This window comes from Pongo pygmaeus, chromosome 17, assembly GCF_028885625.2.
Source record: "Pongo pygmaeus isolate AG05252 chromosome 17, NHGRI_mPonPyg2-v2.0_pri, whole genome shotgun sequence".
NCBI classification, from domain to species: Eukaryota; Metazoa; Chordata; class Mammalia; order Primates; family Hominidae; genus Pongo; species Pongo pygmaeus.
In genome coordinates, this window is record NC_072390.2 from 86,843,373 (window position 1) to 86,868,458 (window position 25,086).

Below are 25,086 nucleotides of genomic sequence, written 5' to 3' on the forward strand. Positions count from 1 at the left end.
AGTAGAAAGAATAAAAATGGGCCAGGCACGATGGCTCACACCTGTAATCCTAGCACTTTGGGAGGCCGAGGTGGGCAGATCACGAGGTCAGGAGATCAAGACCATTCTGGCCAAATGGTGAAACCACGTCTCTACTAAAAATACAAAAATTAGCTGGGTGTGGCTTTGCACATCTGTAGTCCCAGCTACTTGGGAGGCTGAGGCAGGAGAATTGCTTGAACCCAGGGGGCGGAGTCTGCAGTGAGCTGAGATCACACCACTGCACTCCAGCCTGGGCAACAGAGTGAGACTCCATCTCAAAAAAAAAAAAAAAAAAAAAAAGAATAAAAATGTATTCAGGGGTTTATATTTAACGGACAGCAAATAGAAATCCTTTAGTGAGATCATGGCAATTTGACAATATTATTATTAAGTTGAGTAAAGGCATGTGGTGTACATGGAAGATCAGGTTCCACAGGTACAGCTTTCTACATCTTCTAATTCATCTGGTTCCTTAAATGATAGTGGAGAAAGCCCTTATTTGCTGGAGAAGCATTTCCAAATGAAGTTACACGTTCTCTCTCCTTATTAAAATGTCCTGTCAATTGTGAAAACTGGGCCTTTTGTTTGTAAGTTTTTTGGTCTGGCTATAACACCCTGCCGACATTTGGAACCCAGCATGTATGGCCTTTGAGCTGGCTACAGGTGATTCCTTGCTTGAACCCCTTTCAGGAGAAGAGCACGCTCAAGATGTAGATCACATTGCATTGATCACAGGACTTCTGGGGAAGGTGACTCACAAGCTCACTGTGCCAGGGAAGCATTCCAAGGAATTTTGCACCAAAAATGTGACCTGAAAAACATCACAAAGCTGAAAACCTTGGGTTTTTTTGAGGTTCTGCTGGAGAAGTATGAATGTTTCTCAGGAAGAGGCAGCTGGCTTCACAGATTTCTTACTGCCCATGGTGAAGCTGATCCCTGAGAAGAGAGCCATTGCTGCCAAGTGTCTCTGGTGCCTTTGGCTCAACTCCTAAGCCCCTGCCCAGCACCAGAGCAGAGATCAAATACCAACCCTCCACCCCTCTCCTCCAAGCATTTTCCTCTTCCCTTTTCAGGGTGAAGCGCTTCCTTCAAGGGTATATATATATACACATATATATGATACATATGTACTTTGAAGAAAGGTATATGTAGGAAGGTACAGGACATCTTAGGTGAATTTGGCCTTGATTGGACTCTGCCAAAGACTAGTGGGCTCAAATTGGAAACTGCCTCTTGCCCTGTACCCTTACCTTTCCATTAGGACTTCCTTGAAATTACAAGCATCCTTTTTAAGAAAAGCTATGAAGATAAGTGAGCCCATCCTCTTATTCATTGACTGTAAGAGTAAAGTTTTCTAATGCAGATCATATTGCCAGCAGAAGGATGAGGAGGAGAAAGGGTGTTAATTCTTTGTACAGCATTAACAGACAGGGACATTAAACTTGCAGTTTCTAGGCTATAGTATAATTTTTAATTTATTTCAGTCTTTCTTCAAAGACCATTGTATCAGTTACAGTGTAAAGAGCTTACAGCTGCGGATGCCATTTTCCTCTCTCAGCACTGTGCTATTGTATTCCTAAATGCTACTTCATTGTAGGTGCCAAACACAACAAAAAATATTTATAGTTAATATTTTTGGCTCTCATTGTTTAATTATCTTTTAAAGACTTTAAATAACTAATGTTAATTTATTTTCAATTTACCTGTATTAAGACTGTGAGGTAGTTTTCATTCTTTGCGCATGTACGTGTTTCCATCTGGTGTCATTTTCACTCTATCTAAAAGACTCCCCTTAATTTTTTTTTTAAGTACAAGTGTACTGGTGATGAGTTTTTTCAGCTCCAATATTTCTAAAAAAGATTTCATTTGGCTTTCTGTCTTGAAATCTATTTTTTCCTGGTTCTATTTGGTTGTCCCTCTCAAGTACTAAGCTAGGGCAATTATAGGGCTGATTTTGTTAGTTTCTCTTTACTCAATAATCTGCCTTGCTCTGACTGATGTCCAAGGTCTGAAAATTATTATGTAATGTGTTTTTCCAAAATGGTTTGTTGTTTAACAAGGGAGAGTACATTCACTTCCTATTACTCCATCTTAGATACACCTGGATTCTCTCCCTTCCCAGAAAGTTCTTATTTAAAAACTGGACATCCCAGGTATTATCCCAGGTAATACGCGTATTATCCCAGGTAATACACTGTAAAGAGACTTGGGCTCTTATTTTTTGGAGGCTTTTATTATTGTTGCCATTGTATTGCCTGTTAGTTGTTTTGGTAACTTACTTGGAGCCCAGCTGTAAGATCTGTTTCTCTCGTGATACGCAGCTGTTAATGACTTCTTCATCACAGTCAAGCTTCCCCTAGAAGGGAGAGGCAGAAATGCTGTAAAAGCCCCATCCTAGAAGCCTGGGCACACCAGGCCTTCCTAAAATTCAGGCTACATCATGAGACCTGATAGTAGCTCCCCTGCCCCACCATGAGGTTTGCACCTAATACTATGGCAGCAGTCTACTGAGTATGGAGGGGCAAGGCGTGAAAAGAGGTCCCCTCTGGGCTGTATACAGGGCCTGCTGAAAGCTGGAGCAGGAACAGAAGAAAAAGCCTCCGGCTTTGGAGGCGTCACACGAAGCAAAAGTAGCAGAAATTATGGCAATAAAGGAACACAAATCCAGCTCAACCACTGGCTAGGTTGCCTCGAGCGCCCACATTGAAAGCCCCTTAGACTCAGGACCCCTTCAGATTATGAGACTGACATGTTGCATACTGCAACATGATCTCACTTATACGTGGAATCTAGAAGCATGCTAATCTCATAAAAGTTAACAATAGAATGAAACCAAAATAATATGCTGCGGTATGTATATTATATTGTTTGTGTACCTGTGTATTACTATGCGTATTTATTTTTAACTTGATGCATTGTATTATACACTGTAATTAAATATACATTCAGGCATTATGTGTGCAGTTTAGTGTATTTTAATGACATTGTGTATATTTAGTATTAGCAAACTATTATTCTTTTTCATCTTCATTTTAAAGTGTGCAATTAGATTTAGTTCAGATACTGCAAAAGGTTAGCAGAAGATGTTGGGCCCTGGTGAAATGGGAAATGAACATTATGGTCCCCAGAGGTGGCAAATTAGAAATTTAAAGCACATGAAAATATATATTTTTAGTGGTATATATTTTAAAATTTATAATTTAAAAATATTTTTAATATTGTCATAATACACAGCCCTGTAGTACAATGGAAGGATATGTCACATGGCTTTATGCAAAGATCTGAGGTTGTAACTCTCACACTGAACCTATTTGCCAATTCTTCTATGTACATAAACAAAATAATAATTAATTAATTAATTAACAAATACAACATCAACTGTTTTCAAGTTTGCAATATGCTTTAAAATGCATTCAATAGGCTGGGCGCTGTGGCTCACACCTGTAATCCCAGCACTTTGGGAGGCCGAGGTGGGCAGATCACGAGGTCAGGAGATCAAGCCCATCCTGGCTAACATGGTGAAACCCTGTCTCTACTAAAAAAATACAAAAATTTAGCCGGGCTCGGTGGCGGGCGCCTCTAGTCCCAGCTACTCGGGAGACTGAGGCAGGAGAATGGCGTGAACCTGGAAGGTGGAGCTTGCAGTGAGCCGAGATCACACCACTACACTCCAGCCTGGGCGACAGAGCAAGACTGTGTCTCAAAAAAAAAAATAAAAAATGCATTCAATAATTTTTTTTCTTATAGAGAACACACCATTAGTAGGGTTGTGGTTACTGCTGTTCTTCAATTTAGAGATGAGAAAAATGACAGGTAAAAATTTTGGCAATCTAACATACATAATCTATGTATTAATCATGGTTCTCTAGAGGGACAAGACTAATATGGTAGATGTATGTATAAAGGTGAGTTTATTAAGGAGTATTGACTCACACGATCTCAAGGTGAGGTCCTGCAATAGGCTGTCTACAAGCTGAGGAGCAAGGAAGCTAGCCCGAGTCCCAAAACCTCAAAAGTGGGGAAGCTGTTAGTGCAGCCTTAGCCTTCAGTCTGTGGCCAAAGGCCTGAGAGCCCCTGGTAAACCACTGGTGTAGGTCCAAGAGTCCAAAAGCTGGAGAAGTTGGAGTCTGATGTTTGAGGGCAGGAAGCATCTAGTTCAGGAGAAAGATGGAGGCCATAAGCCTCAGCAAGTCTAGTCTTTCCAGGTTCTTCTGGCTGCTTTTATTCTGGCTGCACTGGCAGCTGATTAGATGGTGCTCACCCAGATTGAGGGTGGGTCTGCCTCTCCCACTCCACTAACTCAAATGTTAATCTCCTTTATCAACGTCCTCACAGACACACCCAGGAACAATACTTTGCTTCCTTGAGTCCAATCAAGTTGACACTCAATGTTAACCATCACAATCTATGACAGTCTTTGTTCAATTAAAATTTACTTTGGTAAATTAATTGTAAATTAGCTCTAGCAGACATAAGGAACATATTTTCTTCATATTGTTAAACAAATAACATATAATTCACATCAAAATATTTCTAAAATAACCTGGCAGAAAAGCTTTCTCATAGACATTCTTCTCCTTACCCATTTCCTTTATAGAATTCGGTTTCACTTTCTCCTTTCCACAGAAATTATTTCAGAATAAAACTGAAAAAAATCTCTGTCTTTTTTTAGTTGAATGTAAACTAATTCATTTTAAAGAGATTTTAGAAGGACTGTTTTTGAACTAACATGCTGAGTAGCTTTGCATCTTTTATTGACACATTGCAGCAGAAAAGCCATTGTCCATTTTAATCGGTGTTGATTTATTCATTATTGTGGATTTATTCTGAAGTGATTCACTAACACTCAGCAAACTTTAATTCTCAACTCATTATATCTTGGGAGGAGTTATATATGCTTCATCACTCTCATCTTTCTAGTCTAGAACATCTTTGAATTACATTCTCACTTCTTTATAATGTATAATCAGATGAACTTCTGAGCATTCTTCAAAATACTACAAAGTATGTAAGATGAAGCATTTTCATTTTGGTGAGGAAAACTATCAAATTCATTTTTTCTTTTTCTTTGCACCTTTTAAAAATTAAGGACTGATGTACTTAAATGTATGTTCTTTAAGGTTGAAATAAGGGAAAATGTTCTCAAAGGTAAAATGTACAGCTTTCACTGAGGCAAACATTTTTAGCAAGTTTAACAGCAAACAAATATTAAATGGGGCAAAAAACAAAGTACATCACTGATATATGCAAGTGAGAACGACATTGAAAATGTTGAATATTTCTTCTTTCTTTTCTTTTTTTTTCCCCCCCACACTGAGTCTCACTCTGTCCCCAGGCTGGAGTGCAATGGCAGGATCTCAATCTCAGCTCACTGCAACCTCCACCTCCCAGCTTCAAGCAATTCTCCTGCCTCAGCCTCCTGAGTAGCTGGGACTATAGGGACACACCACCAAGCCCAGCTATTTTTTTTTTTTTTTTTTTTTTTTTGCATTTTCAGTAGAGATAGGGTTTCAGCATGGTGGTCAGGCTGGTCTCAAACTCCTGATCACAAGTGATCTGACCACCTCGGCCTTCCAAAGTGCTGGGATTACAAACGTAAGCCACCATGCCTGGCTGAAAATGCTGGATGTTTCTAAGCCATATTCTGCATGAAAATATATGATAAACTTCTAGTGCCTAATTTATTTTCCCAAGATGCAACATCTATACTATGAAAAATCCTCATTATGGCATGGGAAATTTAAGTGGCAGCTACGGTCTCATCTGAATACTGTTTTAAACTTTTCTCATGGGGATTTCAAGATTACCAATTACCTATAGTTTTATTTACTCAAAGTTTTATTTTAAAATTTATTTTAAAGCAAATTTAAATTTTATTTTAAAAGTTTTTTTAACTTTTCAATTTATTTTTAATTGACATTATTTGTCAATTAAAATATAGTATTTTGCAGTAAGATTTGATTGAATTTGATTTTTTGTTACATTTTGATTTTTTTGTTTAACGTAAATAATTGACTTTAAAAAATTCAATTAACTTTATTTTTACACTGTATTTTTCAGCCCATAAAATACAAATCAAATTTTGAAATAAAAAGAATATTAGAATTTTATAAATGTTTATAGGCTAATAACTTGACACACTTTAGATCTCAGGCTACTACTAATGGCCTATAAACTTGAAATGTGATGTACATCATTATATGGCAAACTAAGTGATATACATAGGTATGTAGTTTTAAATAATATTTTGTTAAATTAAAGAAGTATCTTAAAATGACTTCTTTTCATTTGGAAAATATAGCCTTTATCTTATTCAACAAGGGAATACTAAATTGTTAAACTTTATATCTAGAAGTGACATAACCCTTTATTTTGTTAATGGAGGAACTGAAATCAAGGAGTTCATCGTTTATCTAATATTCTTCCTAGATTATGTAGCACTGTGAGATCTTAACATAGAGATCTAATTGCCATTTGATTATGATGTTTCTTTTATTATAAGTTGAGATAAAGCAGATCATATTCATCTGCATAAATATCTAATTTCATACCAGCTTCCTTAAACCTAGTGAATTGTAATAAATGATCTAATCAATTACTCCATAAAGGGTAGGTAATGTTTTTCTCCTTTTATTATAGAAAATATAATATTCGATAATTTATATATTTCATATAAAGCATTGACTTATAGGCTAATTCATTAAATTAACATAGTTGATTATAAACCCTAACATGTAACATTTCAAACTATTGTGTCATGTTAATTAGTAATATAAAATCCCCTACTAACAATATATATTTCTTTATCAACTAATTATCCTCTATAAAGCACATTTTGTATTTTTTAAATAACGGCACAAGTCAGCATCTGACCTTTTCTAGAAACGATTGAAACTGCCTAACAATGCTCTGGATACCGCTTCTTTGATGGTTCTTGAAAAAGTGTTTCTTTTCATTTAAAATTGATTTGTCTCCTTGGTCACATCCTGTAAACTTTCTTACAATGAAAACCACAAAATGTCATCTGTAATTGATTATTAACCATTCTTGAATTCATTTATTAGTTCCAAATATGCATCTCTCCTATATTCTGTGCTGTCTTATATAATTGGTTTGATTATTGTGAATAAACAATAGTGATAGTACACTCAATTATTGTTGATGCTTCAAAAGTCAACACCCGGGTGATTCATCACTCCTAGTTAAAAATATTGGATGATCTATAAACCTGTGAAAATCATAAGTGAATAAATTTATCAATAAACAATCCAAATACCACATGCTGATAAAACTTCTCACTATGAATGATTTAGCAAAACGTATGTTTGAATATACATAAGAAAATAATCAAAATATTTTAATTATTTAATTTAATTATTAATTTAAGTAATTAGCCATTTTGGAACAACCCTTTAATTTTTATCATACAATTTTTAGAAGTACAAATAATTCATTTTATTAAAAAAGCAAAAATTGAGCAAAAAAAACTTGAAAAATAGGATATATTATATCAATGGCAATGGATGATTATAAAATCAAATTTTCTTAGATTATACATGCATTATTATTCTATGAATTAAAATTTATTTGGGGTTTGATAACACAGTATAACATTCTGTAATTGAAATTATAATGTACATGTAGAAATAAATTTCAGAATAATTAGAAAATATACAATAGACTAATATAGCATACTTTAATATAAACTGTAATGAAGTAATTGTTTCTTTTGATCACATTTAATTTTTTATTTTTCCTCTGAAATGTGTACAAGCAAGTGTCTCATCAATCTTTATGCCATACTATATTGTTAAAAAGTCTTTCTTAAGTCATCTGGATCAAATTAACATTCAGGAATTATGCCAAGCAAGTTTTTTATTAAATATTAAAGGTAAATGATTTTGTTCATGGTAAGAACAGTGTCAGTAAGTGTTTTGCAGACTCAATCATTCTATGCCACTAAAAACAATAGTTATATAGTGTTTAATGAAAAACTGTCTCTCTGTTTTATATAATCACTCATATTACTCGAAAAATACTGTCTCCTTATCCGTGTAACCCTATGTACACGGGAGCAGGTCTTCAATGGCACCAGCGGGGCATACTTCCATTACTGAAGCCTTTTAAACCACAACCACCTCATCATTTCTCCAGATCCAAGGAGGTGTGTGTCTTTAAGGGTGTTTCTGGCTGAGAATTCTGCCTTCACCATTATACTTAATATTACTTGTATCTCATTTATTATGAACATATCTTCCCATCTCTTTGACTTATACTTACTTGAATGTAGAACTTAAACTCCTTTTTATATTCTCTCACACAGGCTAACAACAGCAATGAGTAGACAATAGCATTAACTGATACCAAGGATTAAATATCCCCACCCTTAAAACACTCAAGTCAATCAAATGTATGATTTTTTTTTTCTATTGGCTGCCTCAGAGCCACAGCAAAAGTATTCCTGCCACATTATTTTGCACAGCAATTGAGCTAATTCTATTAACTACCTCTACATTCAAGTTACAGAATTACCTGATTCTGTACGCTAAGTCAGAAATAGCTCTGTTAAAAGAAGAGGCACCCCTAGGTGCCAGGTGCTCTCCTGCAAAATCACTAATAATTCTTTTTTCTTCTTAACGTGTCCTGTTTCTCGTGGGGAATCAATAGTTTCTAAGTGTGTGATTTTGCATTAAGATTTGACTTAAGGTAGGGAAAATAGGGTCCTTGCTCAGCGTGTCAATTGTCTTTCATTTCTTCCTGGATCCACGGTACAACTTTGCTTTCTCCTAAGTGAGAGCCTTACGGTCCCATTGGAGAATTGTTTCTGTCTACAGAGTGATGTGTGGATAAAGAGAGAGTTGTTTGTCTTTTCTCTTCATCATCATCACCTCACTCAGATTATACATATGTGTAACATTGTCACAGGATCCTCAGGGTGTTGCTTTGCCAGCCAAAAACCTCTGTGGCCAGCATCACCCCTGCTAGCGTATTACTCACACCTGCTGGGGTCATTCTGCCCACTCAGCCTGACAGGCTGAACTCAGCTTGAGCTACTGGCGTGGATCCCACACCTGTCAAGGGCAAGCCAGGCATGGAGTAATGAGGGATGTGTGGGTGAGTGAGCATGGGGTCTGGCCACTGCGCACAGCCAGGCGCACCAGCTGCAGTGGGATGGGCAGCTCCAAGAGCTAGCACAGGCACCAGCTCCGTGACAGGCTGTGGCTGGAGCAAGGGTGCTGCAAGTGGCTTCCGATGTGGGCACCAGGGAACACTGTGGTGCCCAAAAGCTCAGAGATGCTAGGAACTACAGAGCCCCAAAGAAGGTGTTACAGCATATCACAGCCCAGGCTTGGGGAGCCGAGGTCTGGATCACAAGAAGGGCAACAGCTCTTCTCTCCTTCTCACTGTCAGCAGTGTGGTGAGCAGTGGGGCATGTTTTGGCCTGTTTTTGTTACAGCTCTTTCAATCCTGCTTCCCCACTCCAGCCTGTGGTTCCTGGGCTGGCCTGGCCCTACTGCTGCTTCCCGTTGTGTGGCACGGTCACTTGGTACCGGTGGAGGGCGCAAGAGCTATAGTGTTACAGCAGCTCTGGCTTGGGGAATCTCGAGGTCTGGGCCCCCGAAGGGTCCCCACCCTTCACTTTCACAGTCTGGCAGCATGTCACCATCTGCAGCTCAGCAAGCCAGGAATGTGTTACAGCTCCTTTCACTCCTGTCATTCTGCAGGGCTCAAGTTCTTGTCCTGTATCCAGGAAGAATGAGGTTATGTGGACAACTAGAGGGTAACGAGATGGAGAGGAGTCTTATTGACTGACATAAGAGCTCTCAGGAGACCTGAAGTAGGTAGTTTCTTTGCACAGGCAGGTTGTCCCCAAGAGTGTATGGGTCTGGCTAAGCCTGAGGTTTTTATGGGCTCAGAGGGTGAAAGTGCGTGCTGATCGGTCCATGGGAGGCCATGGGCAGGCCTGGAAAAGACACCATAAGTTCTTGCTCTGGGTCATGGATTCTAACAGGAACTGGCAGCCCAGCTGCCAGACTCCAGGGGGTCCCTGGATTGAATGTGATGTTCAGGGGGGCCTGCCCCTTCCCGCCTAGGAAACTCTCTGCCTCCTGACACCATCAACATGCTGTCCACAGTGCCCAGGCTGTTTGGACCGAAGGGGCACCTGCAGGCCAATGACAAGCTAGCCTCAGAACCCCCCAGTGTCTCTCCTATGCTTATTGGCACCCAAAGTCCAGAGGAGACTGAGGCAGAAGGGGGCTAGCATGTCAGTACCACCCCAAGCACACACAGACCCAGGTGGGTCACAAAAGTGCCCAGGTTTGGCCACGACTTTGCTCTGCAATGGAGAGGGCGCTGGGAGCGGAGAGAGGTCAGGGACTGAGAGCAGGCACTTCTGAGCCGGAGGGGCAGAAGGCTTGCCAGGGCCTTGAGAGTGCAGGGATTCCCAGGTCCAGCACAATGGCTAAGTGGCTGCAGCTGCACCTGGGAGTGTGGGGCTCCTGCCCTGCCAACTGGGTAGGCCATGGGATTCCTACCTTTTTCCAGGCCCTGCTGGCTCTGTGGAGTGTGCAGCCCGAGCCATGCCTCCTCGATTGCAGCTTGTTTCCCTGCATTGGCTGCTCCAGACGGGCCACCGCTGCCATCAATATCTATAGCAGTTGTGCAGTTATTATATAATTACATGTGCATTATATTGTGTTGGGGGATTGGAGAAGTATAATTGAGAGAAAGAAGACTTGGGAGCCAGTTGTAATTTCAGTGTTCATAACATTTTTCTAAAGCTACACCCAATGTATCCAGTCTGGGCTGATATTTGATCTATGTTGTAATCGTTCGGCAAATGACTTTTAAACAGTTCTCTTCTTCTGTCACCTAAATGACTTCTGATTAATGGAGGTTAGCCTAGGGAATTAAGAGGAATAGCTTTTTGGATTGGGATTTATTACTAACCATAATTTTTAAGTGATGGAAAGAGGCAATTGGGTATGAGTGAAGTATTAAAGTGCTTTTGTATAAACCTATTGATTACACATAATAAATATGTAGATGAGCTATTTAATTTTCTAATGTTAACTGCTCCACTATATTGATTCTAGCCTGTATGATTTGACCCTATTATTATTTGTAAATACCATGCATCAAACAAAAGTTAATTTTAAAGGCATCATTCACTGAGTTTTGTCAATCATTATATGGAATATTTCCATAGCCTATATTCCCCCTTGTGTACTTTTCCAGCCAGTCACCTCTCCCACCAGCACCATTGTTTTTGCTTTCTGTCAATAAAGTTTTGCAATTTCAACATTTTTACTTTTAATAAAATTTATTATAGTTTGTGAATTTTTTTTTCATTTGCCATTCCCTGGTGATTAATCCATGTTATTGCTTATATACAAGTATTTGGTTCATTTTATTGTTGAACAGTATTCCATTTTATGGCCTTTATTTGTATATCTGATAGTAGATAGATTAAAATTTATTTTTTCATTTTATTTTTTCATTTTTTTGGCTACCATGAATAAAGCCGCAAAAACCATTCAAGCAAATATCTTTGTGTGAACATATGTTTTTTTTTAATTATTCTTGAATAATTACTCAGCAGTAAAATTGCAGATCTTATGGAAAGTATATGATTAACACTATAAGAAATTGACAAAATGTTTTCTGCAGAAGCTCACCAATTTGCATTCTCGCAAGTAACATTCAAGAATTCCAGTTGCTCCATATTTTCACATACACTTTATTTTGCAAAACTTAAATTTTAACTATTATAGTATGGTAATTGTATTAGTCTGTTTTCACACTGCTGATAAAGACACAAGTCTAAGAAGAAAAAGAAGTTTAATTGGACTTACAGTTGCACATGTCTGAGGAGGCCTCAGAATCCTGACGGAAGGCAAAAGGTACTTCTTACATGGTGGCGGCAAGAGAGAATGAGGAAGAAGCAAAAGCAGAAACCCCTGATAAATGCATCAGATCTTATGAGAGTCATTCACTATCATGAAAATAGCATGGGAAAGACCAGCCTCCGTGATCCAATTACATCTCCCTGGTCCCTCACACAACATGTGGGAATTCTGGAAGATACAATTCAAGTTGAGATTTGGGTGGGGTTACAGCAAACCATATCATTCCAACCCTCGTCCTTCCAAATCTCATGTCCTCACGTTTCAAAACCAATCATGCCTTCCAAACAGTCCCCCAAAGTCTTAACTCATCGCCGCATTAACCCAAAAGCCCACAGTCCAAAGTCTTATCTGAGAAAAGGCAAGTACCTTCTACCTATGAGCCTGTAAAATCAAAAGCAATCTAGTTACTTCCTAGATACAATGGGGGTACAGGTATAGGGTAAATACAGCCATTCAAAATGGGAGAAATTGGCCAAAGCAAAGGGGTTTCAGGGCCCATGCAAGTCCAAAATCCAGCAGGATGAAAAGACAAACTACTGCATACGCATTCATGCATCACATCACAATGTTTCAGTGAATGATGGGCCACTTATAGGATGGTGGTTTCATAAGATTATGATGGAGCTATTACCTACTGATGTCACAGCCCTCATATCATCGTATTACAACACAATACTCACGTGTTTCTGGTGATGTAAGAAAACCTACTGTGATTCCAGTCATACGAAAATACAGCAGTACAATTAAGTACAGTACATAATGTTTGGTAATGATAATAAACTGTTACTAGTTTATGTGTTTACTATACTATATATATATTTTTTTCAATTTCTGATTGTTTATTCCTAGCATATAGGAATAGAATTGATTTTTTAAAATTATACATTAAGTTCTGGGATACATGTGCAGAAAGTACAGGTTTGTTACATAGGTATACATATGCCATGGTGGTTTGCTGCACCCATCAACCCATCAACTACATTAGGTATTTCTCCTAATGCTATCCCTCCCCCAGTCCCCCACCCCTCAACAGGCCCTGGTGTGTGATGTTCCCCTCCGTGTGTCCATGTGTTCCCATTGTTCAACTCCCACTTATGAGTGAGAACATGCGGTGTTTGGTTTTCTGTTCTTGTGTTAGTTTGCTGAGAATGATGGTTTCCAGCTTCATCCATGTCCGTGCAAAGGACATGACTCATTCTTTTTTATGGCTGCATAACTATACTATATTTCATTGCTACTTTAGGGTGTACTCCTTCTAAATATTAAAACAAAGTTAGCTGTAAAACAGCCTCTGGCAAGTACCTCAGAAGGTCTTCCAGATGAAAGCATTGTTATCATAGGACATGACTGATCCATGCATGTTATTGCCCGGAAGACCCTTCACTGGGATGAGATGTGGAGGTGGAAGATGGTAATATTGATGATGCTGACTCTGGTACACCTAGCCTAATATGTGTATTTGTGTCTTACTCTTAACAAAGAAGTTTGTAGAGTAAATTAAAAAATTTAAAAATAGAAAAAAGCTTATAGAAAGAATATAAAGAAAGAAAATATTTTTCTACAACTATACAATGTGTTTTAAGTGTTATTACAAAAGACTCAAATAGTTAATAGTATACAAAAAGTTTATAAAGTAAAAAAGTTATAGTAAGTTAAAGTTAGTTTATCACTAGGAAAAAGTATTAAAAAATAAATGCAGTATAGCCTAAGTGTACAGTGTTTATAAAGTCTCCAGCAGCATATACATATATCCTAAGTTTTCATGTTTACTCACCGCTCACTCACTGACTCACTGAGGAAATTTCGGTCTTGCAAGCTGCATTCATCATAGGTGCCCTATATAGGTGTACCATTTTTAGTCTTTTATGCCATTTTTTACTATGACTTTTCTGTGCTTAGATATGTTTAGATACACAAATACTTAAAATTCTATTTCCTATACTGTTTAGTCGAGTAACATACTATAAACTTCTGCTTCTATCCTGGATCTGTACCCATTTCACAGAAAGTGAGACTGAGAACAGAGATAACCTTTCTTTCTTAGAATCAATGGATTCAATGAACAATTTATTCTCTTTGGTAAATATCTCTTTTCCCAAAGGCAGTAGCTGATATGGTTTGGCTGTGTCCCCATCCAAAAATCAACTTCAATTGTCGCTCCCGTAATTCCCACGTGTTGTGGGAGGGACTTGGTGTAAGATAATTGAATCATGAGGGTGGTTTCCCCCATATTGTTCTCATGGTAATGAATAAGTCCCATGAGATCTGATGGTTTTATAATGGGAAATACCTTTCGCTTGGTTCTCATTCTGTCTTGTCTGCTGCCATGTAAGATATGCCTTTTGCCTTCCACCGTGAGTGTGAGGCCTTGCCAGCCACGTGGAACTGTGAGTCCATTAAACTTCTTTTTCTTATAAATTACCCAGTTTCAGGTATGTCTTTATCAGCAGCATGAATATAGACTAATACAGTAAATTGATACCAGTAGTGTGGGGCACTGCTGAAAAGATACCTGAAAATGTGGAAGCGAGTTTGGAACTGGGTAACAGGCAGAGGTTGAAACAGTTTGGAGGGCTCAGAAGAAGATAGGAAAATGTGAGAAAGTTTGGAACTTCCTAGAGACTTGTTGAATGGCTTTAACCAAAATGCTGATAATGATATGGACAATGAAATCCAGGCTGAGATGGTCTCAGATGGAAATGAGGAACTTGTTGGGAACTGGAGGAAAGGTGACACTTGTTATATTTTAGCAAAGAGACTGGTGGCATTTTTCCCTTGCTCTAGAGATTTGTGGAACTTTGAGCGTTAGGGAGATGATTTAGAGTATCTAGCAGAAGAAATTTCAAAGTAGCAAAGCATTCATTGGGTGACTTGGGTACTGTTAAAAACATTCAGTTTTAAAACGGAAACAGAACATAAAAATTCAAAAAAATTGCAGCTTGATGATGCGACAGAAAAGAAAAACACATTTTCTGAGGAGAAATTCAATCCTGCTGCAGAAATTTGCATGAGTAATGAGGACCCAAATGTTAATTGTCAAGACAATAGGGAAAAGGTCTCCAGGGCATGTCAGAGACCTTTGTGGCAGCCCCTCCCATCACAAGCCCAGAGGTCTAGGAGGAAAAAATGGTTTTGTGGGCAGGCCCAGGGCCCTCCTACTCTGTGCAGCCTAAGGACTTGGTGTTCTGCATCCCAGCTGCTCTAGCCGTGGCTAAAAGGGGCGAAAATACAGCTTGGGCCATGGCTTCAGAGAGTACAAGCCCCAGGCCTTGGCAGCTTCCATGTGGTGTTGAGCCTGCAGTTGCACAGAAGTGAAGAATTGAGGTTTGAGAACCTCTGCCTAGATTTCAGAAGATGTATGGAAACGCCTGGATGGACAGACAGAAGTTTGCTGCAGGGGTGGGGCTCTCATGGAAAACATCTGCTAGGGCAGTATGGAAGGGAAATGTGGGGTTGAGGCCCCCACACAGTCCCCACTGGGAGTCTGATGGGATTTGTAGCAGAACAATTACAAAGTTAATTCCGGAAGACTATGTTCCATCCAGAGATTTTGAGATGCTGGTTGAATTTACCTATGTGCTTAAGAAAAAGCTATTATTTACTGTATTCCATTTATTTAAACTCAAGAGAGATGTTAACTGTAGCTAAGGTGTTGACTTCAAGGAATTTACTATTAATCGCCATCTCTCAACTGATTTATAAAAAACAAATGCAATTTTCTTCTAATACCTAGGCTAATTAGGTTGGATAAATTGTCATTGAGGATATACACACTCTTTTATAACAGATTTCCTAATAGTCTATGTTTCCTTAATTATCAATCAGAAGTGATAATTATATTAATTGTAAAATTACTTTCATAACTCTGATGGATTTAATATTTAGCATTAGGAAATGCAGAATATCTTTGTTTTAAAGATTTGCATAAAATTAGTGATATTTTGATACAAAGTAGAACTCCATAGAGGACTGGCCCAAATCCATATGTTTGGACCCATTGCATCAGTTTATCCTGCCCTTCTAATTTAGACTAGAAGGGAGGAAGGGGGAAGGGAAGTCAAAGACAGAGAACATGATGTGAGAGAGCTGACAATGCTCTTGCATTCAGTGTATCATTGAAACTCTGTAAAGCCCTTTACACACATTATTTTAGCTTATTTTTGTCCCATGAAATTGAATTTATCCCTTTGATTTTAATGAGAAAATTTAATCGTTCAGAAGGTAAACCTCTTTCTGATATTGTACTGAAGTTGCTATACGTGCTAATATCTTGCTGAAGTAATAAAAACTTAATATTACTGGACTTTGAGAAACATATACACTACTAAAATCTATACTATAATAAACTACTGTTTGACTAATTCAAATTTTCTGAAACATAAAATTAAGATATTAAATTAATGTATTTTATTCTAATGGAATAGAATGGATTTCAATCTCAATTCCATAATAATGATGTGCATTACCAAAGAAAAAGTGTATGCTAAATTATAGTTAAGATAATAATATTAAATTATGTGGGTTATTTAAAGTTTAAAGCTCAATGTTTATCTCTCAAAAATATTTTAATAGCTTGAATACTGTATATTAATTGTATCATGCGGCTTAAAATATTATGGGAAAATTATCTTTGAAGCTATTGTGCCGTGTCCTATGGCACATCAGCAAGTGAGAAATTGCAATTTAATAGAGGGAGTGTCAAACTAAAATTGCACTTTTCTCAAATATTTGTTTTGCTTATTTCTCAATTAACATATTATACAATTCATTGAACTTAATTTTCTAGGCATCCCCAACGTGCTAATTAAGACCACATGCTTTGCAACTTTACAATCAGATGGTGTGCTTTAGTCTTTAAAAAATACAACAATGCCAAATTAGGTTAATATTTAGTACAAGAAACAATATCAAATAAATATATGAAATCCAGGCCTTATTAGATAGATGAAAAGTATCCAAGTTTATATAGGAGGGGATTATAAAAGGAGTGTACTGCAGCTGGTGTAAATTTTGGGGATTAACCTTGAATTCTGCCTTTCACAACTCCCTACTTAACCACAAGTGGGAGACACTTTTTGAGATTTTGGAGGTCTTACACAATAAAACTTTGCCCAGACCAATATCCTGAAGCATTCCCCTGATGTTTTCTTCTAGTAGTTTCGTAGTTTCAGGTCTCAGATTTAAGTATTTAATCCCAGAACCACATGTCGTGATAATTTTGACAGAAATTCCTGGGGAAATTTGCAATTTTCCAAACCTGGGTTTTATGTCTACAGCTGTAGTTCATGGACAGGGTTCATCATCACAACATAATGTAATGGTTTATTGGAAACAAAAGATTTGTTTTAAAAAAGAAGAAAAATAAATCATTTTGAAGAGCCAAACACTTTAGCCAACACAATTTCACATCAATGAATCAATAAATACATGTTGAGTGAATACTATATGCTAGATAGTGAATGTGTTATTTCTTGAGGCTTCATATTTTGAAAAATATACATATACTTTCTAAAATTTGATATTATAAGTTCATTGAACAAACAAATTAATTCACTGTGAAATTTTCAAAGATGTAAACTGTAGCTAAGTAGCTAACCTGGACTGCATCAAGACAGGTTTTTTTTTTTTTGGAGAAAAAGAAGCTAATATGAAATACAGTAAGAATGAATCAAGTAAAGAGCCGGACCAAAAAATCTTCCCATGAGAAGTATTGGAAACAAAAAATAGAGATAACATTTTCTCTAGGAAAATAAAATGTTCCGTATGATTTGACTATGACATTGAGAAAAAAGGTTATAATAAAAAAAATGAAGTTAGAAAAGAAAAAAAAATGGCCAAGTAATAGCAAAACACATAAGTAAACTTAATGGTTTAATGTTATTCTACTTTCAAAGTAAATGGTTACAGGTATTTTAATTAAAGTACATAACAGCATCAGAAATGTGATTTAGAAAACTCTCCCTTACTGTGATAGAAAAAGTGTTTTAGAGGAGTCTAGGCATGAGTCATAAAGATTACTGAATGTGAGTAGACCAGGTTAGAAGCAGACAGAGACTAGTAATTCACCTCAGACCACTGATTTTGTATTAAACAAATAAATGTTGAATGCTTACCATAGATGTGGACTCTCAGAATTCACTAATGTAAACATCAGCCAGTGATCCCTGGGAAAAGAGAGATAATAATCATAATAAGTAAATATATTATTGGTTAGGAGATGATGGTAAACACTAGCAAGAAAGGCAAACACAGAGCTGTGGTCAGGGCCATCAAGATTACTTGGACAGGTTTGAATGGAACATGTAAATAAAGAATTCAGGACTTCTGGTTCCATAATGATGGTATAGAAGCAAGATGGCATTACTCCTTTTCACCACAGAAATCCAAAAATGACAGCATTGAGATTCTCATCAGCAATGTTCCAGAATTCAAATATGAAGACAAGACAGTTGCTGGGGCCAGAGAAAAGTAAAAAACAACTTTGAGCATATGATAAGAGAATCGGTTTTTCCTATTTGCAATGCCCATCTTCTTATTCTGCCTGGCACAAAATACATAAAAATATTCCCCCAATTCACAGTCTATACTGGCAAAAGTGAGATCGACATGGACAACTATCTTCTCCACAATCTTGAGTTCCCTCACAGGAGATGTGTCCCTGCCTTAACCCACAGGAAGCATCATGAGTGCATGAAGGGAGAAATATCTCTGAGAACAACCAGAGACAATGGGTGGAGGTGGGAATACCATCCCTAACCCTGGAAACTCTGTTCTGTAACTTCGACAAAGGAGACACAAAATCAGAATGTCTGTCCAGTAGTTCCATGCTGTAGACAGTGCCAGGTACCCTGGGTACAAAGACCTAGCCAGCCTTGCCACACTGCCAAGACATCCCCATTGTAATGTCTCCCATTCAAGAAGGGCAGTATTCTGATCCTTTACTAGTGATCAAGGATACAAGGTGAACCAGGAGTTAAGACACCATTTAGAGACCAAAAAAGAGCAGCGACCTAGCAGTAAAGTACATCTAAGAAAGTATATTCAGTAAATGCTAAAATACATCAGACAGAGAAGACTAGAACAAAAATTAATCTTTCAATGCAAAGACATAGACATACATCCATATCCATAAGTAACAACAACAAACAGGAATCATTATCTCCCCAAATGAACGAGCAAGAATCCAGTGACTGATCCCAACACGATGGCAGTAGGTGAACTCTTAGACCAAGAATTTAAAACTGCATTTCTACAGAAACTCAGTGATCTTCATGATAACACAGAAAAGCCATTTAGAATTGTGTTAGAAAAATATAACAAAGAGATTGTAATAACAAACAAAATCAAACAGAAATTTTGAAACTGACAAATACATTTGTTGAACTGAAAAATTCACTAGAGGCTTTCAATAGCTGAATGGATCAAGTAGAGGAAAAACTCAGTGAGCTCAAAGAGAAGCTATTTGCAAATACACAGTCATGGAGTTAAAGTGTAGATTTACTTTTTTTTTTTTTTTTTTTGGTGAGACGGAGTCTCGCTCTGTCGCCCAGGATGGAGTGCTGCGGAACTATCTCGGCTCACTGCAAGCTCCACCTCCCGGGTTCACGCCATTATCCTGCCTCAGCCTCCCGAGTAGCTGGGACTACAGGCGCCTGCCACCGCACCCAGCTAATTGTTTGTATTTTTAGTAGAGATGAGGTTTTTTGTTTCTATATTTGTGTGATCTAATGTAAATTGTTATCTCTTTAAAATAACATTATATCCATAAAATGTTTTTTGTAAGCCTCATAGTAACCACAATGCAAAAACATAAAACAGATTCAGTAAAAATAACAAGTAACAAATTAAAATATACTGGTAGAGGAAATCATTTAAACACAAAGGAAGATGGTAACAAAGAAAGAAAAAAAGAGAGGAGTTATGAATCAACCAGAAAGAAGGCAATAAAATGGCACTAGTAATTCTTACTTATCAATAAAAACACAACGTAAATGGACACAAATCTCTAATTAAAAGGCCTAGAGTAGTTTAACAGATAAAAACCAAGACCCACAAGAAGCCCACTTCAGCTGTGAAGACACACACAGACTGAAAATAAAGGGGTGGAAAAAAGTATTCACTGCAGCTAGAAACCAACTCATCTAGAGAACATCAACAGAGAAACATCAATGTTAAACTACACGCTAGAACTAACAGGCTTAACTAATGTTTAAAGAGCATTTCACACAACTGCTGTAGAATACACATTATTTCCTGGGCACATGGAACATTCTTCAGAATAGAGCAAATCTTAGGCCAAAAAGCAAGTTTGAACAAATTTTAAAAAGTGGAAATCATATCAAATATCTTTTCTGACCACAATGGATTAAAACTAGAAATAGGTAACAAGAAGAACCTTGGAAACATCACAAACACGTGGAAATTAAACAACATGTTCCTAAATGACCAATAGCTCAATGAAGAAATTAAGAAGAAAATTTAAAAATGTCTTGAAACAAATGATAATGGAAATACAACATACTTAAATTTATGGGATACAGCAATAGCAATACTAGGAGGGAAGCTTATATCAATCAACTAAAGCAAAAAAGTGGAAAAGCTTCAGATAAAGAACCTAATGATGTACCTTGAGGAACTAGAAAAGCAAGGAAAGATGAAACCCAAAATCAGTAGAAGAAAATAAAAAATCAGAGCATAAATAAATAAATTTGGGAATTTAAAAAAAATAGAAAATCAACAAAACAAGTTTTTTTAAAAAAACCAAAATTGACAAGCTTATAGCTAGACTAACTAGGAAAAAAACAGAGAAGTCCCAAATAAATAAAATCAGAAATGAAGAAATAACAACCGACACCAGAGAAATACAAAGAATTATCAGAGTCTATAATGAACAACTATATGCCAATATATTGAAAATCAGAATTGGATACATTTCCCAACACATAAAACCTCCAAATATTGAACAGTGAAGAAACAGAAAACCTGAATAAACTAACAATGATTAAGGAGATTGAAGCTATGGTAAAATATCTCCCTGCAAAGAACAGCCCAGGACATCATGGCTTCACTGCTACATTCTACCAAACATTTAATGAACTAACACCATTTCTACTCAATTTCTTCACAAACATTGAAAAGAAGGGAATACTTCCAGACCCATTTAATGAGGCCAGTATTACCTTGATACCAAAACCAGACAAGGACACAACAGAAAAGGAAAACTTCAAGCCAATATCACTGATGGACAGAGATCCAAAAATCATCAACAAATAGTAGTAAACCAAATTCAACAACACATCAAAAAAATTATTCACCATAATCAAGTGGGGTTCATCCCAAGGATGCAAACACAGTTCAACATACACAAATCAATAAATGTGATATATTAACAGAAGAAATAACAAAAAATGACCATCTCAATAGACATATAAAAAGCATTCAATAAAATTCAACATCATGTTATGATAAAAACCTTAATCAACATGGGTATATAATTAACATACCTCAAAATAATAAATGCTACATATGGCCAACCCGGAGGTAATAGTATACTGAATGGGGGAAAAATGGAAGGCCTTTCCTCTAAGATCAGAAACAAGGCAAGGAGGCCAACTTTTTCTACTTGTATTCAACACAGTACTAGATTTCTTGGCCAGAGCAATCAGGCAAGAGAAAGAAATAAAGAGCATCCAACCTGGAAATAAAGAAGTCAAATTTGCCTCGTTAGAAGACTACATGATCTTAAACTCAGAGAAACCAAACGACTTCACAAAGAACTGTTAGAACTGATAAACGAATCAATAAAGTTGCAGGATACAAAATCAACATACAAAAGTTTGTAGCATTTATATACACCAATAGCAAATAATCTAAAAATATATTAAGAAAGTAATCCCACTTATAATAGATATGAATATAAAACACTAAGCAATCAATTTACCCAAACAAGTACAAAATCTATACAAAGACAAACTATAAGACACTGAAGAAAAAAAATTGAAGAGGACACAATAAAATGAAGTTATTCCATGTTCATAGATTAGAAGAACTAATATTGCTAAAATGACAATACTACCCAATGCAATTTATAGATCCAATGTAATCTCTGTCAGCATACCAAAGACATTCTTCACAGAAATAGAGAAAAATCCCAAAATTTATATGGAACACAAAGGACCCTGAATAGTGAAAGCAATCCTGACCAAAAAGATCAAAACTAGAGGCATCATGCTAGAGTGACCAAATCAGCGTGGTACTGGCATGAAAACAGACACATAGAGTAATGGAACAGAACAGTGAACACAGATATTAATTCATACATTTACAGCCAACACATCTTTGACAAAGGAACCGAAACCATACATCAGGGAAAGAAAAGTCACATCAATAAAGGATGCTGAGAAAATTGGAAAACTATATGCAAAAGAATAAAACTAACCCTATCTCTTAACATAAAATAAAATGAAAATGAATTAAATACTTATATCTAAGACCTGAAAATGAAACTATGAAACTACTTGAAGAAAACATTGCAAACACACTGAATGCAGGACATTAGTCTGGGCAAAGATTTTTCTGTGTAAGACCTCAATAGCACAGGCAATCAAAGAAAAAGCAGACAGTTGATTTTACAACAAGCTATAAACCTTCTGCAAAGCAAAGGAAACAATCAACAAAGATAAGAGACAACCCACAGAATGGGAGAAAATACTTGCAAACAACACATCTAAGAAGGGATTAATAACCAGAATATATAGAGTGTTCAGACGACTCAATAGCAAAAGAAAATACTCCAATTATAAAATGGAAAAATACTCCAATTATAAAATGGAAAAAGATATGAACAGACATTTCTCAAAAGAAGATATACAAATAGCCAATAGGTAGATGAAGAAATGCTCAAACTCACTAATCGTCAGAGAAATGCAAATCAAAACTACAATGCAGTATCATCTCACCACAGTTAAAATGGATTGTGTCAAAAATAGAGCCAATAAGAGATGCTAACAAAAATGTAGAGAAATGGGAACCCTCATATACTGTTGGTGGGAATGTAAATTAGTACAGCCGCTATGGAGAAGAATATGCATGTTTCTCAAAACAACAAAAATTAAACTGCTATATGGTTCAGCAGTTCCACTACTGGATATATATTCAAAAGAAAGGAAATAAATATGTCAAAGATCTATCTGCACTCTAATTTTTATTGCAGCATATTCACAATAGCCAAAAGATGGAATCAACCTGTGTCCATCAACAGGTGAATGGATAAATAAAATGTGACATATATATATATATATTTATGCGTGTATATATATCTGATATATAATATATAATATATATTATAATATTCCATAATATATAATATATTATACATAATATATTATACATAATATATAATATATTATACATAATATATAATATATTATACATAATATATTATACATAATGTATAATATATTATACATAATATAATATATTACACTTAATATATTATACATAATATATAATATATATGTATAATATATAATATATTATACATATATATTATATATTATACATAATATACATAATATATAATATATTATACATAATATTATACATAATATATAATATATTATACATAATATTATACATAATATATAATATATTATACATAATATTATACATAATATATAATATATTATACATAATATATATTATATATTATACATAATATATATTATATATTATACATAATATATATTATATATTATACATAATATATATTATATATTATACATAATATATAATATATTATACATTATATATTATATATTATACATTATATATAATATATTATACATAATATATAATATACATAATATATACCATATATACTATTCCATAATATATATTATATATAATATTCCATTATATATATACACACACATATATATACACATATATATATAATGGAATACTATTCAGGCATAAAAAGTAATGAAATGCCGCCATTTGCAGCAACATAGATGGAACTGGAGGCCATTATGTTAAGTGAAATAAGCTGAGCACAGATACTACATGTTTTCACTTACATGTGGGGCTAAAAAGTGGATTTTATGAAGATAGAAAGTGTATTGGTGGTTATCAGAGCAAGGAGAAGGGGAAAGGATGAAGGAAAAAAAGAAAGTAAATGTGTTTATTACCACTCCAATGGGTAGTTACTAATAAATAGATTTTAGCCTTCAAAATTATCATATTTAAAACTGTAGTGTTTGAAATTTCTAAAATTATTTGAGCAGGTAACCTATCTCTATTTATTATAAGGAATTGTATTATTTTCTTTCATCTTTTCTCCACAGTTATCAACTTTTGAAGTACTTGTTATGCCATGGAGAAAAGGGTTACTGTTGATTAAGAATGTGGTGAATAATGCACAGTCATTTTCAATTAAGAAAACTGTAAAACACCATATGCCAGATGTACTGTTTGTCTCTTTTCCTCTCTTTATTGACAGTCATCTTTTCATTGTCATCATATAATCTCGTTTTGGGTCAGTGTAGTGGATTGAAAAGGATGTTGCCCTCCAAGAACAATATTTGTCTTTCTGATAGGTTTTTGTTGTTGTTATTGTTCTTGTTTTAATATTGTATGTGTGCTTATGCATATTAATCAGAGGCATAAGGCAGCTTGCTTTTGTTTTATATTTTAGCATTTACATATGGATAACATTGCACCAATTCCAAAATGAATGGAGAAAAGATGAGAAATATTAGATGAGACAAAGCAAGGTAAAAAAGTAAGATTAAGATAGACAAGTAGAAGAATAAAAGAAAAAAGACAGAAGGTTAGGGGAAACTAAATCACAAAGATGAAGCACTTAAGAATGGAACACACACAAAAAAAACCTGGCAAATGAAAGTTAAGTCAAACTTTAAACCTATCAGGGATTTTGGCAAGGGCACATTGTCGATTCTTATATGAGTGACAAATTATCTTTATAGTGTTCCTAAAACTCTGCCATATCTCTCATTTAACCAATTTCCACAGAGACTGAATGCACTATTGAGAATCTTCCTAAATTAGCTGTAAAGTAGAGATTGCTAACTTGTGATAGAACTCATAACAATTATTTTCTTTGGGATATTAGGAAATCATAAATTACCATATA

General features: G+C 35.9%; 1 long non-coding RNA gene and 1 pseudogene across 1 annotated transcript in view; one reads left to right on the forward strand and one right to left on the reverse strand.

Annotated features, from left to right (window-relative positions):
- The first annotated feature begins 439 nt into the window (after window positions 1-439).
- LOC129019053 (SRSF protein kinase 1-like) lies at window positions 440-1,013 on the forward strand (annotated as a pseudogene).
- A 10,976-nt stretch (window positions 1,014-11,989) lies between these two features.
- The window catches only part of LOC129019054 (uncharacterized), a 41,086-nt gene continuing 27,989 nt past the window's right edge, over window positions 11,990-25,086 (reverse strand). Inside the window, exons 3-4 of the long non-coding RNA XR_008495492.2 lie at window positions 18,047-18,097; window positions 11,990-12,101 (exon numbers count right to left, since the gene is read on the reverse strand). This is a non-coding gene — a long non-coding RNA (uncharacterized LOC129019054). The remainder of the gene's footprint in view (window positions 12,102-18,046; window positions 18,098-25,086) is intronic.